The sequence below is a fragment of the Bactrocera dorsalis genome, chromosome 2, assembly GCF_023373825.1.
Source record: "Bactrocera dorsalis isolate Fly_Bdor chromosome 2, ASM2337382v1, whole genome shotgun sequence".
Taxonomy (NCBI): domain Eukaryota; kingdom Metazoa; phylum Arthropoda; class Insecta; order Diptera; family Tephritidae; genus Bactrocera; species Bactrocera dorsalis.
Genome location: NC_064304.1, coordinates 77617566 through 77633616, shown reverse-complemented (window position 1 = coordinate 77633616; position 16051 = coordinate 77617566).

The following is a 16051-nucleotide window of genomic DNA, read 5'->3' as shown; positions in this document are numbered from 1 at the left end:
CATAAATCTTTCGCAGAACTTTTCTCTCGAAAACTCGCAACGTCGACTCATCGGTTGTTGTCATCGTCCAAGCCTCTGCACCATATAGCAGGACGGGAATTATGAGCGACTTATAGAGTTTGGTTTTTGTTCGTCGAGAGAGGACTTTAGTTTTCAATTGCCTACTCAGTCCGAAGTAGGACCTGTTGGCAAGAGTAATCCTGCGTTGGATTTCCAGGCTGACATTGTTGGTGGTGTTTACACTGAGGGACTAGTTCGTATATATATACAGACTGACGGACGGACAGACAGACAGACAGAAGGGCATGGACGAAGCTCAACATATTGATCATTTATATATACACTTTTTAAGGTCTCCGATGCTTCCTTCTGGGTGTTACAAACTTCGTGACAAACTTAATATACCCTGTTCAGGGTATAACAACGCAGATATTCTTCAACAGAGAAACATATCCACACACCATAGAGAAAACACAAAACAAACAGCAGTACATGCTAAACTACCACATCAAAAATAGGACGCACAAAAGCTACCAACCAGAACAACTAATTTTCGAAAAAAACAGACAGACGAGCAAAATTTTTAAAATGATATTTTCAACATACGGTTAAAGAGAATCGCGAGGACACAACACAAAGGGGAGAATTATCTACAAGGATAACATTAGAAATGTTTAAACAACCATTAATACTACTATTGAACCTAGCAACACTGATGACGTAATCAATAACGAATCTTGAAGGACGAGAGTATATCTTGACAGAAACGGATCCAATCTATATATAGCAAAAGGAAGATTACCTATTCGACATTACGAACCTAACAACTATATTACAACACTACAACGCAATTATAGAAAACACCCCAAAAACAACGAATCATGACACCGTTCAGAACATCGCATTAATTAATAGAATCAACTCAATACTCATTAACAGACAAAAGCGAGCATTAAATTCACTCGCCTCACTACTCAAGTTCGCAACAGGAGCACCGGACCATTACATGTTAGAAATTAAACAAAAACTAAACGAAATCATAATAAACAAAATACTATTAACACATACTTCGAAACTATGTTAGGACAAGTAAACCACAAAACGCTAAAGCAACAAACAATCCTGCAAGAAGTCCATAGGGAACTACTAGACTTAACGACAACAATAAATTTTGCAAAAAATAAAAACGTTTACTCAGCAGCAATAAACTTAGGTGAACTTAACAAAATAATAAACAAAGAACAAACTGACATACCTACCTTTCAGATAAATTTATTGGACGATTAAATGATACATTTGTAACTATATATAAATATCCTATTAATAAAAAAAAATGTAAAACATCTATTATTACACCACTAAAATATAATCATGGCAAAATCCAACTAGGATTGTGCAATTTAACTGAAATTGTTGTAGCTTGAATTTCTTCCGTCTTAATCGGATCTTCCTCGCAGTGTTCAATATTGCTTTTGATAATTATAGCACTCCCTCCTCATGCTGAGATTGCCGGGTGTGGTGTGTGATATAATTCATAATTTTTATATTTTAATAGTGAATAGTTCGTAAAATGCATTTCAGATAATAGACATACTTATATCAATATTTCTGTCGTGTACAATAACTTATGCATTACTCTCAAAGAATTACTGTTCATCAATAAATTGTAGATGGTACCCAAGAGCATTGAGCCTCTAATTAAAGGACTTAAATAGCTTTTCTTGTTCATTTAATTTATCCAAAATTTGGGGTAACGGACTACTTTTTTAAATTGTATTTGAATGGCCTTGTTTAGCCATTTGCGCAAATGAAACTTTAGAAACGGAAGGAAAGGATTTTACTTCTCGTGTGTTCATAACGGGTTGTTCGTCAGAGCATTGGCATTCTCCTCAACGTATTACCATTCATTTTGTTATATTAAATTACATTAAAACCTTGAAATTTTAGATCATTTAAAATGGATTGTGTGTCGCATGAGTGGTGTAAATTTTTTAACATTACCTTTATTGGCCTATTATGTTTACTCTCGTAGCTAAACCAAGGTATATTTTCATTAGATAAGTATTTTGTTATTGTGCGATAATTATTTGCATCGCAGACTTTATGTTTGTAGGCACCGTTACTCAAAAGCTTTATTAAAAAGTTCTTATTTATTAGTTCTGTAATATTAGAATGTAATATATTAAAATCCTTTACGTCGTTCATTATAATAGGAGGTGGGCGGTGGGTTTTAGTATAATTTTTGGCTAATAATTGTTGGAGAAGTATTCGCTTTGCGTTTTTTAAAGAGCGCTTCTTTTTGAGTATCCACTCAGTTTCTTTAGCTAGCTCATCTTCATCGGTTTCGTATATTTGATCTAAATTCATGCTAGAAGGCTTTGCTTCAACACTCACATGCTTGCTTTTACTAGATTTTAGTTCTTCGTTTTCTCTTTTTAATTCTATGTTATCTTTATGCAACTGATTGCACATCGCTTCCAAAGTTCTAAGCCTCTCATTTAAAAGTTATTTAGTTTTTTTTAATTCTCTTATTTTATTTACTCGAAATGAGCTGAGACTGTTTCTCGGCGTCACCTCATGAAGAGGTTCAGCCATTTTTATTTTCTAATGATTTCTCTACTGGGTATTGGAAACCTGTCGTTTTGTTGATAATGCAGTTTGAATAAGATTTTTTTTATCAGGAACAAACCTGATACAATTCAAAAATGTAATCACTATTGATAAAGAAATTTATCACAATCAAGAAAGCAAAATAACAAAATATGTAAAAAACTATGTAGAAAAAAGGGGCGGCTTTAGTATACCGTCCCAGGATTTCGGGAATAAGATGGGTATGGTCGGATAGGGGAGATTCTCCAGATCAAGATATTCGCGTTTTAAGTTGAAAATTACCACTATTTGAAGTACGTATTTTTTCGATATAAAATTAATTTTGCACTTTTATATCCACTAGCACTTCACTAATTCGTTTATTATACTTTTTTTCGTTTTTTAAATTTCTTAGAATCTTTTTCTGTCCATTTTATATAATTGTTTACAGTGACGAAGAGAAATGGATGTGGTTATAATCATATAGCGGTCCTACTTTTGTCTACTTCTACAGCTCCAGCTTAGAACACCTTCATCAGCCTAACAAAATTGCTTCTGATTTTTTTGGTTATTAACTTGTAGCTACTTTATTGATTTCTGTTTTTCTCATCTTTGTATGAATAATCATAGGTAAATAAAACATGCGACAACAATGTCCCGTTATATGCTTTTTGCTTTTTTCTGTCCTTTTCAGTCGAAAAATGTGCTTACTTTTACGTCATCAGGTAAGCGCATGAAATTTGATTTGCGTTTATCATTGTCACAAGTTTTTTATTCCTTCGTCTGTGGGAAAATGTGTTAAGCTTAAATGTTGAACGTGAAAACGATGTATTTAATAATTTTTGAAAGTAGTATTATTAAAAAGTGGTTGATTCGTCCTCAAGGAAATTTATTTATAAAATTTTTATATTTTAACTAATTACCATAAAAATCATATATAAACCTTAAAATATAAAAACTGTTTTTAAAAATGATGTTGCTACGGGTAGATAGACGTTACAAGTGTACGATTTTCTTTCTCTCCGTGGATTAGATACACTGCATCTTTGCAAATGATACAGGTAAATCTGTTTTTTCTTTTAAATTTTTCAAGTTTGGTGCATAGATGCACAACGAACGATAGCGAGTTCACGGCCTTAGAAGCAGCTATCCTTTTTATTGCCTTGAAAGTGGATCCCTTAAAAAGATACAAATATAATTATTATATGGTACATTAGGGTGTTTTTTTTTATTGAACTATTATTTTTTTTTTAGTCCCGTCACGAAATTTCCTTGGAAATACCCTAAAAAAAATTCCCTGAAAATTTTAGCTCTTAATATTAGCATTAAGAACTGGATCAAGGCCTGTAAAAATTTTCCATAGAAAATTCACTACAATCGTGAGTTTTTATCTTTAAATTCCTACAGATCAGAGGTATTTTATGACATCGCTTTGACTTTAGAAGTATATTTCTCAGAATTGTTCACTCTACAAAAGTGCCTGTGCAACAAAGTCGTAACTCACACCGGCGAGGTAGTACGAGGCTCTAAACCTGATTTTTCCAAGAATTTTGCATTTTTTTGTATATATCTCGTAAATGACAGGAGCTATAGAAAAAATTTACATGACAAATTTGTAGGAAATTTTATTTGCTATAAAAAAGGTGCAAGCAAAATCGCTATGATTAATACTTCTCGAGATATTTAGCTTTTTAAGTAAGGCTGTATGCAATTTTCATAGAATTTTTAATATTGTACATACCATCTATAAATTATTATTACTTTGATTTCTTTCTTCGTCGTAAATACGTGTATATAATATAAGAAGCCAAACCAATGACGTCAAGCCTATTATAAATATATAAGAAAGAGCTAAGTTCGGGTATAACCGAACATTTCATACTCTTACAACTTTCTAAGCACAAAGGTGCACCGTTATAAGAAAAACACGCTATCTCAATTTTATTAAGATAACCCACATATTGGCCCATATATGCGGCATAAAGTCACACCAAAGTTCGAAAATCTCTATAAAAGGTATATGGGAGCTAAGTAACTGCCAAGTGGTGAGAATTTCAGAGCGGCATTTTGGAAAATTTTCTTTACATACATATTTTATTTCTTTTTTATTTTATTTAAATAAAATATAAGATGTTGATTTTTTTTTTAGTAGTTTTCAGTTCAAGTTTGTAACAAAAAGGTAATTTTCAATTTCAATCTAATTATCATTGGAAAACGTGGCATGAAAACTATTTCTCCATTAAATTTTTCTCTTCAAATTGTATTACTTTCTGTAGTATTTTTTATTACCAAACGTTAACCATTGCACTATTAAGATGGATGGAAGATGGATGGATACTCTACAGTATTTTTTTAATTCATCAAATAAGCTCTCCAATTAATAAATAACAAAATTAAAAAAAATTCGTAAGCAGTTACTAGTTCTGATTACATCTTAAAACGAATAAACTTATATAACAAGGACATGTTTTTATCATTTTCATTTAACCCTTTCGGGACGACTGGGATAATACATCCCACCAAATTTCTAACTTTCGTATTTTCTTTACTGTGCATGCGATTGCCTATATAATTAGTCCCACAAACAGATTTAAGTGTATATTTTTAATTGTAAACAAAAAGATAGCGGTAAATTTCAGCGCATAAACGCCACATGACAAAGTATTCGCAATATACGTGAAATTTGATCAGTTGTCTTCACTAATTTGCTGAAATCGGTCGAAATAAAAGCGTGATCAACAAAATTTGCATTTGTTTGCATAAAAAAGTGTTCGGTTTGTTACATTTAATTGTTTAGTGGTGTTTCCTGCTATTATAGGGTAAGTTAGAGTTCATTTTATAAAATTGGCACATATAATCCCAATAAGTTTTTCACGTAGGATTACTTGTCTCAACATGTTTTTTAGATGACGAAAAGGTATCTAACTCAGGAGGATATTGAGCGTAGTATGTCTGAAGAGTCAGACTCGGACGTTGATTTTGAGGTCTCTGGGAGTGAATATTTGCTTGAGAGTTCCGAAAGCACTGAATCTGCATCAGAAACTGACGATAACATCAATCAGGCGGATAAGCCCACAAAAATAAACGACGATATACTGCCAGTTGTCCAATGGGTAAATGTTGCTGCGGACGATTCTCAGAACTTTAATCCAAAGTATGAAATCCCAACTGAGGGAGACTGCAAAATCCTTTTTGATTTTGCTCACAATTGCACCGAGTCCAAAGTGTTTTCCACGATATTTCCTTACAGATTGTGCATTCGAATTGCTGAATGTACTAATCAGCGTCTGACAGCTATGAATAATGAAATTTTGGTATTTCTGGGCGTTTCATTGATTAAGCATTATAATAAGTTGCCATCTCTGAAGGACTATTGGGAGCAAAAATCCATCGATGGGAAATTCAGTTATAAAAAAGTGTTTATCACGACATCGCTATTTATTATTGTCATTGAAGTTATATTTCAATGACTACAGTAAGCCCGCCGACAGTTACAGAGATTATTATATCTCCGATGTTGTGCAATGTCTGAAACAAACATTTGCAGCTGCTCGAAGTGAAAGTTCATTTCAGTCTATTGACGAGTGCATGGTAAAATTCAAAGGTAGATCAAGTATGAAGCAATATATGCCAATGAAACCAATAAAGCGCGGAATCAAAATTTGGATGCGATGTGACTCAAAGACAGGATACGCTTGCGATCTTAATCTTTATACTGGTAAGGAAGCAAACGCTGTACACTCTGTACCTACCACTCTTGGAGAAAAAGTGGTTTTGAAATTGGTTTCTTCAATTTGTGAGAAGGAAGTTTGTTTAGCCTTTGACCGCTTTTTTACCTCAATTAAACTGTTAGAAACTATCCCATATCCCGCACTTGGGACATACATGCAAAACAGAAAGAATACACCTAAATTTGTCAGAAAGTTGGCAAGAGGAGAAAGTCAGCTTCAAATCAGCTCTGGTGGCATTTTGGCAGCTCGATCGATGGATTCAAAAGAAGTCCTTTTAGCTTCGAATTGTCATGGGCCATCGCTTGTAGACGTTGAGAGGAAGCCAAAAGACGGATCGAAGAAGAAAATTAAATGCCCTAAATGTATCAGTGACTATAACAAAATTATGGGTGGGGTCGACTTGGCCGACCAAAAGACAACCGTTTATGATTTCAATCGCAAATCTCAAAAGTGGTGGAAAAAGGTGTTTTTCAAGCTACTAATGGTTAGCGTCAAAAATTCATGGATTGTTTATACTGAACATAAGAAGCAAAAGTTATCACTAAAAGACTTTCTTGTGCCCCTTGCTGAAGCAATGATTTTCGTAGAAATAAAAGGCGTGAGACGATGCCTCGTCGACAGGGAGGAAGAACTCCTAAACGCTCAAAAACTGATAGCCTTAACGTTGGAGATCACTTGCCAGTGGAGCAAGAGAAGCGTTGCCGCTGCGTCCGCTGCACTTCACTTGGAATCGAAAAGCGAACTAAAATGATCTGCTCTGGCTGTAACAACGCGTTGTGCTACAAATGTTTTGGACCCTTCCACAAATTAAATTAATAGTTACATCACATTATATTAAAATTATCTTAATAATAACTCAAATAAATATGAAATTTCATTACAATATATATTTTTCTAAGATTTTATTTATTTCTAAAATTTACAATAGTCGTCAAAAACTCTTATTGGGATTTTATATCCCACAGTAAATGTCTATTGGAATTATATGTCTCAGGATAAAAGGACATAATTTTTTAGCCCAATCTTTCAGTATGAGCAGAAATTTTTGTTGAGACTATTTCCGGTTTTCAAATAAAACTCCGTCCCGAAAGAATTTTATCCATTAGAATTTTATCCATTTCTTCGTCCAAGAGGACGTAGAAAATATTAATATCGCAATTGCACAGAGTAGAACTGCTAACGCCAAATACAGGGCCCGAATCGTGGCAGTCGTGAGCGAGCAAGTAATCGTATCGAGTGAAATTCTGTACGATACGCACACTCGATACCTACGTTAAGAATACAAATTTTATGAAATAAAAGACACTTTTGAAAACATTGTAATACGAAACAAAACAAAATAAAAAGTATTTGAATTGGAATTGAACGTAAATATTCAGTACATGTACGTTTTTATATAAATTTACTAAATTTAGTTTTTGCATTCAATAAAATGAACCCTAGCGTGTTTTTTTATACAAGTTCATCTGATTCAGATGAAAAACATCATCAAATGGCCATAAGGCCATAAGTAATCCCATGGCTTTACCTGAAGCAGCGTAAGAAAATTTTTAGTTACACATATTCAGGAAGCGGAATAAAAACAATAATACCGAAATAGTTACGAGAAATGAGACTCAATTAACTAAAATTGGTCATAAAATTAGAGATCATATTATGCTATCTTTAGATAATAATTGAATTAAACGTTCCAACGACATTTGAATTCATATTTTGTTTTAATAAATATATTTTCAATAACAACAGGAACTTGGAAATAATATATAGCATATATTGGTGTTTATTCCTGAACTTTTCTGAGTTTTAATCTGCAACTCCACAGCTTTTATTTGCATATCTGCTTTATGTACCTCTTCTTTTATTTGCAGCGATCTCTTTTTTAAATCAACTAGTTTCTCAAGATTTTTACTTCTATTGCAACATCTATCCCCGTAGCTTGGAGGAATTGCTACAGTCAAAAGCTTTGTCCTTTGTTTCGAGGCTTTGTTGAATGAAATTTTCTTTTTTTATATTGTGCTTTTGATCAGTAAATAACGTTTTTTGTATTTTATTATTATTTTAATCATATATTATTTTATTTATTTAATTAATATTATTTACTTGTATTGATCTTACTTTTCGTCGAAGAGTAGCATCTTTCATCGGTGGGTAGCGTTTTAACGTCAGTGCATCCCATAGCTTATTTGATGCAACTTTGCTTTGCGCACAATATTATTTGCTAAGTTGTGATGTTGTAGCATAAAATCACTCATCAAAATTTTTTGACGCATCTTTATTTTGTTTACATTTGTTCTTAAATCATTAGTTATAATTATAATAAATGTTAAACAAACTCAATAAAAGAAAAATAACTTATTAAGTTTGCTACGAAATTTGTAATACCCAGAAGGAAGGGTTGGAGACCCTATAAAGTATATATAGATATAATCAGTATGACGAGCTGAGTCGATTTAGCCATGTCCGTCTGTCCCGTCCGTCTGTCTGTATATATACGAACTAGTCACTCAGTTTTTAAGATATCGTTTTGAAATTTTGCAAACGTCATTTTCTCTTCAAGAAGCTGCTCATTTGTTGGAACTGCCGATATCGGACCGGATTTGACAACATATATTCACGAAATTTGGTATAGATTATTTTCCAAAGCAACAATGTAATCTCGAAGAAATTGTTCAGATCGGTTAACTATAGCATATAGCTGCCACACAAAATGAATGATCGGAATCAAATGCTTGCATGGGAAACTTCACGAAATTTCAGGATGAAACTGCTATGGCAATTCATGTCGCAGTTGCGATATATGATTTTTCAAACATTGTTAAGAAATATCACTCATCACTACTCTAAAGTAAAGCCAGTGTTACAAACTTGCTGAACTTATGTGATATGGCATCACCGTAATGACAATGTCCAAGGTATGGGCATTATGAATGTATAAAATGTTTTTTAGAATTTAGCTATTTCCCCAACGTAAAAAAAAACATATCTTGTTCTTCTTTAATTGGCGTTTGATGTGCAGTCTTGATTGGATCAACTCGGATGGAACATTTGGTCCATGTCGAACCGAGTACGTGATTGACCTCGTTTGATGAGCGGAGGATTGGGGTGAGAATTGATTGAATAGAGTGTGATAATTGCATATGTGTGTGGAGCATGATAATAAACATGGGTTTTGGTCTGACATATTTTACAGCCATTGCAAATAATTTTCTGCGTGTGTTTGTTGTTGTGCCGTTGCACCAAAGGGAAAATTCTGCAATTTCTGCACGGTGCAAGGTGTGTTTTCGTTTGACAGAATTGTGTTTAAATGAGTTAGGCATCCCTCCACTTTAACCGGAAAAACTAGCACACACTAATACTTGACGACACCACACTCGTACACAAGACAACTCACCACAATTGTACATCCACCCACTCAGCATAAAGGATGATCCCCTGAGCAGATTCAACATATTCGTTCTAAACAATTCGTCAAGCATTATCCGCACATCAACATTCGTCTGCAAGACATTAGATTCCACATTGCGTCCCGTCGACACCAACTCTCGCATCTATACATTGATCGACAACAATTCTGCGCGTTGACGGATCCGCGAAAACTCGAACATCAACACCATCAAATCATCTACGTCATTGGAGGCTCGTCGATATTTAATTAATTAACTTTATAAAATATTTAGTAACTGTGCAAAATATCATTTTATTGTTATAAATAAAATTGTTAAAAAAAAAACAAAGTGTACAAAAATAAAACGGATATTTTCATTTCAATTAACGCAGTGGTAGCTGCACCCCACTCTATTGAGTGTACATTTATTCATGGTCCTTCGAGCCATAGTGACATGCACTATGGAGTTTTGAACGAAATAAAATAAAAGAAGTGGCGAACCGTCAAACAAAAAAAAAAAATAGCGAAAAAAACAGTGCAGCGACTCAACCAGAACAAAAATTCAAAAACAACAAAATACCCATATACAAATACATATATTCATAGTTACGTATGTAAATATATAAAGATTCACGGTGGGTATCAGGAATGGTGAAGTGACAAAAAACAAAACCAAGTTCGGTAAAAAAGTGCAGTGACACAAAGTGCAGAAATTTACAAAAACATATATATATATATATATTGCAAGAAAACAAAAACACTGTGCGCGAATTTAAAACAAAACATAATAAACAATTTCAACAAACAAAAAACAATAAAAACCACACACGGACAATCGGGCGCGAAAACTTATAACAGAATATACATATAATATATAAATATAAAGTTAAGCAAAGAAACGGGCGCGAAAAACTGAAGCACCCTAATAAACAACAAAAACTATAAGCCGTTCTCGTATCCAGCAGACTTCACGAGTGGAAAAGGAATTGGAACAAAACATCCAGGCTTGTAAACACCTTCAGCGCATAAAACGCCCCCTTGAGGAAAAACGAAGTGAGCGTATTTATTTCATTTAATTAAATCTATTTTAAAGCACATATGTATATATGGATGTGAAAAATACGATTTATATGCTATTATAAAATCCGTTTCAACAGCGGAAAAACGGTTACCAAACTGTTCCACTTTTGAGTTTATTTTGCGGGAAAAACCGACCACAGTTTGGTATAACGTATGTATATATCAATATATACACGTATGTTAAATAAATAATATTAATTTATTGGTCATGTAATAATTTACCTTCGTGTATTCAAACACATTTATTAACAAACACAAAAATTAAGCAAATCAAGCATTTACTAGCGAAAATTTCCCTTAAACCCCTTCTGCTTAACAAAGCAGCAACCAGAATTGTATACGGGCAAAGGCAAAATTATTATTAAATAGCATATAAAACAAAACAAAAAAAAAAAAACTCAAACATCCATACATACGTACATGTATGCATAACAATTTACCTCGTTATACATATTCGCTACATATATGTATACATATATATCTTCCGATGCGCCTATAAACATATGTGTAAAACAATGAATAATAATAAAATTCAAAAAACACATGCAGGAGCTACACGCTCAAAATAGGTTGCTAAATTTATTTCAGAATGTGACAGTTGTTTAAGATACTGCACTAGATTTGCATCTTCACCGGTTCACGAAAACTCGGAATCGCTACTAGAAATCAAAAGTCAAAATCTTAAAAATGTTTGGACTCGCCTCCAAGCGGCTCATGGCGCCATATTAGAATCTGACGATCTACCACAAAATTTTAAATTATCTGCTTACGATATTTACGAAAACTGCTTAGACCAGTACGAAGAAACAAAAGCTATGATCTCCGATCAGCTAAAGCTAAAGCGCAGAAACCTTTTACGGAGGTTATGAAGAATGGCCGTCCTTCCGGGACATGTTCACGGCCGTTTACATCAAACATCCAAAATTATCACAAGCGCAAAAATTATATCACCTCCGATACAAAACAAAAGGTCAAGCAGGCGTCATAGTAAAACAGTTCGCATTAAATGACGACAATTTCTATTTGGCTTGGGAAGCTCTAAAAGCTAGATATGAAAACGAAAGAATATTGGTCGATAAGCAAGTAACGACACTATTAAACTTGCCTAAAATCAAGAAAAAAACAAGTGAAGAATTTGTAACACTACAATCCGCTGTTTCTAATTGTTTGTCGATTCTGTCGACACAAAATATTCCCACAGACAGCTGGGGCCCAATTCAGGTAAACATTTTGCACCGCCGCATTACCAGAAAAGTCGTTACTTCTATGGGAGCAATCGCTCACATCACGAAAAAAGTGCCCAACGTGGCAACAAATGAAAGATTTTCTCACTACCCAAAACGAAATTGCGGAAAGGTTAGAACGAAAAATAATAACAAATAAGAACATTAAACACGACCTCAATGTAAGCTTCAATAGACCCCAAGCTAGAAGCAAAAACAAATCAAACATAATTTTTAACAAAACACAATCGTTCATATCCGAACAAAGAAAACATACGTCATGCGAACTATGCACAAGAGGGCATAAGCTTAGAATTTGCGAGAAGTTTAAAAAATTAAACATTAACGAAAGGAACAACTTTGTCAGATCAAAAAGACTCTGTACAAACTGCTTGTCCCATACACACAATCTCAAAGGTTGCAAAAGCAAATTTAACTGCTCATATTGTCACAAAAGACACAATTCAATGTTTCATTACAGCATATAACCCATCTCACCCTATAAAACCGCTTATAAATCAAGAACTACGGTTTTAATTACAAAAGCAAATCCCGAAGTCCACAATTTTAAAAATAGCCAAGAGACAACATGTTGCTCAAAGGCACAAAAAGTTCAAACGCTGCACAGCGAAGCACAAGGTGGACTAGTTACAGAACCAGTTACCACCATACCAACTCAAGTCGAGGACAAATACTTTAATTCACAATTAAGGAAATTACAAATGTTAAGGAAACTTCCAATAACAAATAAAACTATAAAAGATCGGTATTGTGAGCACTTCTCTAAAGCCACAACACTCGATCAAATAATGGCCGGTACGTCGTACGACAACCACTAGAGCCACAATTTTCTAATACCCCATATAAAGGTAGAAAAAACAAGGTCAAATTCACTCTGACAACCTCATATAAAAAAAAATTCTGAACAAATCCTAGAGCGGTGGCGGGCTACTAAACGCAAAATTAGAACTAAATCATAAATATAACAAAATTGTCTCCAAAAGTCGAAAAATATCACATTTTATACAATATTGCCCCATAGAGGCAAACATTTTCAAATATAAAAAATAAAAAAGGAAATTAAGGGATCACAATACTCCCAATGCGATACATTAACGCACCTACGCTTACAAAGCTAAGGTCGCTTTAATCGCATCTATCCAAGCGCTCCTTATATGGGTGCATTATGGGAATCAGCTGTACAAAGCTTTAAATTGATTATACTAGTAAAGAATTCTCTATTTCACGAGGCGAGCCGTTCTCCATTTTTGGCCACTCTCTCGCAAGATCCCTCTATTATCACAGTCCTAACTCCAGGGCTAAGGAGTACCCATTCTGGCCATACCTGAGCCAGGCGTGGAGTCACTATCCTTCATAAGCCGAGAATAAATAAAATGCATACAATTGCCGATCATACAGAAAAGGCAAACAATAAACAACCGGTATACCAAACCGATAAAATAAGAAATTTTAAATAACCGCTAGTAAAATAAATAAAAGCAAACAATTTTTTTACTATAATAAGAAGTCGTCAAAACACGCAAAAGGAAATTACTACCTCAAGCACCACTACTTACATAAAATACAAATTTTTATTAAAACCAAAATAACTTCTTACAGCTAATATTCTGCAACCTCGGCTACTTCGCCAACAGTAAGCCGAATTACATGTATAACCTTATACAAAAACTAGGCAAAATATTCGCCTAGGGGGCCAGGATGTTTAAATGAGTTAAGCATCCCCCCACTTTAATCGGAAAAACTAGCACACACTAATACTGGACGACACCACACTCGCACACAAGACAACTCACCACACTTGTACATCCACCCACTCAGCATAAAGGATGGTCCCCTGAGCAAATTCAACACATTCGTTCTAAACAATTCGTCAAGCATTATCCCCGCATCAACATTCGTCTGCAAGACATTAGATTCCACATTGCGTCGCGTCGACACCAACTTTCGCATCTAGTGTACAAAAATAAAACGGATATTTTCACAGTCCACTAGAAGGCATATTACTAATAATATATGCATATTTGTGAAATAGGTGATGATGAATAAACGTACATACATGTGTATATATATATATGTTTGATGGCGTCATAAGGACTAAAACAATATATATACATACTTATATAGTATGTATATTAGGGATGTCCTTATTTTCAAACATCGGCTTTCTATATATTCCCGGCCAGAAATCGGTTCCTTTATGTATTTAGATAAAACGGTAAAAGTTTGGGGTCAATGCGATAACATTTAGTGGACCCGGAAGCCAGCTGAAAAATTCGATAGGTCAGTATGGGCAAATATCAATGTTCATACATTCGCCTTATATTAGACGCAGTTTTTATAGTATATTTAACAAAACATATATGTATACAAAAATAATTATTCCGTTTTTGTATTCTTATTCGGTAATAACATTTAAAATAATTGTGATAATTTTGCGTATTTAAAAAAAAGGCATGCAACACAAGCTTGATATTTTGCAAATTTACCGAAATTTGTTTCTACATTTTGAGCACACTGTTTGTAGGCAAACAAATTTCCTGAGAAAAAGTGAACTGTGTGGTGACAATAAGTCGTTCAGAAAATAAAATAGTAACTGCTCATAACGGGACATTTCTGCTGTGAAATATTTCGAAAAGCATGCAAGAGGTTCTTGTGCATATTGTGATTTTAATAAGTAAATATAATTGTATGCGTTCACAAGCAAGAAATAACAATTATTTTGAAGAATAATTATTTGGTTTAATAAATACTTTAAAATTGTTTGAATTTCGGTGGGCGGTTGTGTTTAAAGTGTAAAAGTACTATATAAAATAAACTAATATGTCTAGTTTAGCAACACGAATGTCAGTAGCCAATTTAAAAAAAAGTTAGTTTGATTGGATACACAATGCATCAAATTACAGGTGCAAAACTTCCATCTAATCGGCAGGTTTTAGAAGTTTTGTTTTACAATATGATATTTGTAGATCTTTCAGCAAAGGAAAGCGCAAAACTTGCTATCAAAGCAGCACAAATATTTTGGCAACAAGCACGAATACTGATACGAAAAGAAGATAAATGTGATGAGAAGTAATTGAAACTGTACGAAAGTTGGAAAAAATCCTGAAAACAGTTCCAGGAAAGAGATCCAATTCACAGGAAGAAGTCGTTGATATGTTTGTTGGAAGTTTGGATGATTTATTTGACATAGCCACCGCTAATGCGCTTGAAAAATGAAGTTAGTAGAAGATAAGAAATTTCTTGAAATGCAACGTCAAAAAGGACGGCATGATGGGTGTTGATAAGGTTTTGTACAATCGTGAGGTGCGTGCACAAGAAAGACAGGAGAAAGCAGCATTACGAAAAAGGCGGTATGAAGAACAAAATTCTGAATGTTCTGATATAATCGAGGAAAGCAATGAAAATGATATAGTACTTGTGGAAGCTGGAAATGAAAATGTAGTAATTCCGTTGGAAAAAAATTTTTTGCACACTGAGTGTAAAAAGCGACGAGGCACTAAAAGTATCATAATACCACGATTGTTAGCAGCATTAGACAATGCCAAAGTGTCAGATGGTATGGCCGTACATATTTTAGTAGCCGCTGCTGAAGCATTGGGTCATTGTGTGGAAGAATTTGTTATTAATCGATCAACAATTCATCGTATACGTCAACAAAATCGGTCTGCAGAATTCAAAGACATTTCTATTGAATTTAAAGAAAAGGTGAGTTCCCTATAGTTGACAATGCACTTTTATTAATGTTAATTTATTCAAACACTTAACAAGGCCAATGCAAATGGAGCACTAGTTGTTCATTTTGATGGGAAGTTCATGACAGATATAAAAGGTCGATGGTTACGATGGAACATCGAAATTTCTTGGAGCACCAAAGATACAGTCGTCGACTGGTGCAAATATTGCTGAAACTGTTTATTAGAGATTAGTCGATTGGAACATTGTTGAACTTGTTAAAGGCATATCTTATGATACAACTGCTGTCAATACTGGTGTTAAAAATGAAGCCGCAGTCCTTTTGGAAA